Here is a 4,415-nt window from a genome sequence, read left to right on the forward strand (position 1 = left end):
TGCACACAGTGGAAGGTAATAAAGACTCTGACCCCCTTTTCCAAATGATTAACTGTGATAAGCTTCCCCTCTCTTCCTTTAAAAACTTTCCTGGTCGAACAGAATCTTCGAGTTGGTTCTTGGATAGGAGTCCACCTTCTCCCTAGGTTGCTGACCTCCTGAATAAAGCAAACTTTCCTTTCTAGCCAGCACTTGTCTCTCAAATATTGGCTTTCAAGTGGTGAACCATTGAACCTGTTCAGTAACAATTATGATTAAATGAAGTCACTAGTTCAGTTCAGTTCAGGTCAATTCAATTGCTCAGTCGTGTCTGACTCTTTGTGACCCCATGGACTGCGGCACACCAAGCTTTCCTGTCCATCACCAACTCCCTGAGCTTGTTCAGATTCATGTCCATCAAGTTGGTGATGCCATCCAACCATCTCATCCTCTGTCATCCCCTTCTCCTCCTGCTTTCAATCTTTCCCAGCATCGGGGTCTTATCCAATGAGTCAGTTCTTTGCATCCGGTGGCCAAAGTATTGGAGCTTCAGCATCAGTCCTTCCAACGAATATTCAGGACTGATTTCCTTTAGGATTGACTGGTTGAATCTCCTTGTAGTCCAAGGGACTCTCAAGTCTTCTCCAGCACCACAGTTCAAAAGCATCAGTTCTTTGGCACTCAGCTTTCTTTATAGGCCAACTCTCACATCCATACCTGACTACTGGAAAAACCATAGCTTTGACTAGACGGACCTTTATTGGCAAAGTGATATCTCTGCTTTTTCGTATGCTGTCTAGGTTGATCGTAGATTTTTTTCCAAGGAGCAAGAATCTTTTAATTTCATGGCTGCAGTCATATCTGCAGTGATTTTGGAGCCCCAGAAAATAAAGTCTGCCATTGTTTCCATTGTTTCCCCATCCATTTGCCATGAAGTGATGGGACAGGATGCCATGGTCTTTGTTTTTTGAATGTTGATTTTTAAGCCATCTTTTTTCGCTCTCCTCTTTCACTTTCATCAAAAGCCTCTTTCTGCCATAAGGGTGGTATTATCTGCATATCTGAGGTTATTGATATTTCTTCCAGCAATCTTCTTCTTTTTTCTTTGGCTATCATCATCATCATCATCATCATTTTTACCCTCAAGTTCATCCAGGATAACTCCTATTCATCCTTCAAAACCCCATTTGGTTTCACCATCTGTCTTGCCCAGAATGAACTCTCAATGATTTTTGTGACCATTTGACAAGTTCCTAGACTGAGGCCCAGAGCAGCCAGGTCACTCCTGAGGTCTTTCAGCATCTTTCAGCATCTTCCTCTGTCTGCCCAGTTCTGGGGCATGGGTCTCAGGCCCGGCCAGTCCGGCTTAGGAGCATGCAGACACAGGCGGTATCAATTCAAATCCATCATCAGTCCCACACGTAGGACTGCTTGGCCTTACACTCAGACACCCAGTGCCTCCAGCCCATATCCCGGCATCCTCCTCCACCCCCACCAGGGCCACCTTCCTCAGCGCTGGCAGGCTTGCAGCGGGTTTCAAAGAAGTACTGGCACAGGGGACTGCCGCCAGCTATAGGCACCTCCTCCAGCACCTCCACCTCACACCCACGCAGGTCCATAGCAGTCCAGGGGTCTGTCACCAGCCGCTGACTGCATCACACAGGTCAGCTCTCCACAGCAACTGGCTGGTGCTGTCTTGCTCACCCCTCACAGACTGTGGTTAGCTGGGCTCTGGGTTGGCTCCCCAAAGGCCTCGGACTCCAGCAGAAAGAGCGGAGAGGGCCCCATGAGGGTACCCCTGGACAGGGTTATGCGGGGCTGACAAGAAGTCCCACTCAGGTGCTGGAAATGGGGGCAAGGGTGAGGGTGAGGGGTGGGGCTCCACTGGGACCCTGGGGAGGAGGAAAAATAGGAGAATGGGAAGGGAGCCTGAGGGGTGGGGGAGCATCTCGCTGAGCACCTATCAGCACCTCCTTACCTCTGAGCTCCAGGGCTGCGGGTCCCCAGGCTCCAGGGGGCCCCTGTTGGGGACACAGGTGGCCCCTTCCTTCCTGACATCTCAGGAGAGGGAGGAGGCAACCATGCAGGGCGACCTCCTCAGCTCCCCTCCTCGGCTATTTCTGGCGCGTCGCCTCCTCCTCCTTCTTACTGGAAGCAGAGTTGGGGGTTCTTCAGGCGATGTTGATTCCAGCTTGTACTTCATCCAGCCTGGCATTTTGCATGATGTATTCTGCATATAAGCTAAATAAGCAGGGTGACAATATATGGCTTTGATGTACTCCTTTCCCATTTTGGAAACAGTCCATTGATCCATGTCCGGTTCTAACTGTTGCTTCTTAACCTGCATACAGATTTCTCAGGAGGCAGGTCAGGTGGTCTGATATTCCCATCTTTTGAAGAATTTTCCACAGTTTGTTGTGATCCACACAGTCAAAGGTTTTGGCTTGGTCAATAAAGCAGAAGTGGATGTTTTTCTGGTACTCTCTTGCTTTTTTGATCATCCAGTGGGTGTTGGCAATTTGATCTCTGGCTCCTCTGGCTTTTCTAAATCCAGCTTGTACATCTGGAATTTTGCAGTTCATGTACTGTTGAAGCCTGGCTTGCAGAATTTTGAGCATTACTTTGCTAGAGTGTGAAATGAATGTAGTTGTGCAGTAGTTTGAACATACTTTGGCATTGCCTTTCTTTTGTATTGGAATGAAAACTGACACTTGCTAGTCCTGTGGCCAGTGCTGAGTTTTCCAAATTTGCTGGCGTATTGGGTGCAGCACTTTCACAGCATCATCTTTTAGGATTTGAAATAGCTCTGCTAGAATTCCATCACATCCACTAGCTTTGTTCATAGTGATGCTTCCCAAGGCCCACTTGACTTCTCATTCCAGGATATCTGGCTCTAGGTGAGTGATCACACCATCATGGTTATCTGGGTCATTAAGATTTATTCGTACAGTTCTTCTGTGTATTCTTGCAACCTTTTCTTGGTATCTTCTGCTTCTGTTAGGTCCATACCATTTCTGTCCTTTATTGTGCCCATCTTTGCATGAAATGTTCCCTTGGTATCTCTAATTTTCTTGAAGAGATCTCTAGTCTCTCCAATTCTATTGTTTTACTCTATTTCTTTGCATTGATCATTAAGATGGCTTTCTTATCTCTCCTGGCTATTCTTTGGAACTCTACATTCAAATGGGTATATCTTTCTTTTTCTCCTTTGCTTTTAGCTTGTTCAGCTCATAGAGAGATAATCTGATGGTGCCCACTTGTGAATGGATGCAAAAAAGAAGAGATTAACACACCCCTTCCAAAGGCTGGCCCTTCCCAGAGATGTTTTGCAAGACTGAAGACCCTTTCTACCTTACTTCTTCATTGCCTCTCCCTCTCTATTCTGCCTTTCAATTTTTCAATATTTATTTATTTGGCTGACCAGGTCTTAGTTGTGGCATACATACAAACTCTTAATTGCAGCATGTGGGATACAGTTCCCTGACCAGGGACCAAACCTAAGCCCCTGGCATTGGGAGCACAGAGTTTTAGCCACTAGACCACCAGGGAAGTCCTCATTCTGCCTTTTGACATTAGTTTCTCGTTGCTTCTCTCCCTCTGGCTCTATAAAAGAACCTGGCATCCAGACCCTGAGAAGATGGTTACTTTGAGACATTAGTCTGCCATCTTCTTGCAGTCAGCCAGCTTTCTGAATAAAGTTGTGTTCCTTGCCTCATCACCTCATCTCTTGTATTCACTGGCCTGTCATGGGTCGAGCAGAGTGTGGTTACACTTGGTAACACATTCAGTTGGCTTCACACAGCTGAGGGCTATGTGGTAGGTCCACTGTAAGAATCATTCTCTGGTTAGGTGTCCCCAGAGTGCCAGTTTTTCTTTTGATCAAAAAAGAAAGACAACAGGAAACTATAGAAAACATTTAAATTGAGGACTTGTTTTGCATCTATCAATTCATAGTTAAAACAAAATAAACAAAGAAACCTCAAAATACATTCTTTCACCAAGACTGGGAACTTTCAGAAAACTAAAAAGTTAATGGACTGTTGATGGTTGTAGAAATGGTTACAAAGTTTTCTGGATGCATTACAGCAGCATTTCAATGGCTATAAAATTGTTCACATCCTGAAGTTCACTAATCCCTTTCATGGGAATCTGCCCTAAGGAAGCAATTAAACAGAAGCAAAAGGTTATATAAATATATATACATATATGTGAAAGATGTCCATGGTAAGCATGATTTATAAGAGTAAAAACCTGGAAAGAAATCAAATTCTCAACAATACACAAACTGTTGAGTTAGAACACAAAGGCCAATGAAATAGTATGCAGCTATTAAAAATGATAATTACAGAGCACTTGTATAAACATGAAAATGTTTATGATTTTTGCACATACACATACTGAAAATACAAAATAGCATCCATCATAATTACATCTAT

The 4,415-nt window shown here is 44.7% G+C and overlaps 1 pseudogene; it reads right to left on the reverse strand.

Moving 5' to 3' along the window:
* Nucleotides 1-1,388: 1,388 nt before the first annotated feature.
* LOC145507777 (neurotrophin-4-like) lies at nucleotides 1,389-1,927 on the reverse strand (annotated as a pseudogene).
* Nucleotides 1,928-4,415: the final 2,488 nt, after the last annotated feature.

This window comes from Giraffa tippelskirchi, chromosome 5 (genome assembly GCF_054371585.1).
Source record: "Giraffa tippelskirchi isolate mGirTip1 chromosome 5, T2T-mGirTip1v1.2.pri, whole genome shotgun sequence".
Taxonomy (NCBI): Eukaryota; Metazoa; Chordata; class Mammalia; order Artiodactyla; family Giraffidae; genus Giraffa; species Giraffa tippelskirchi.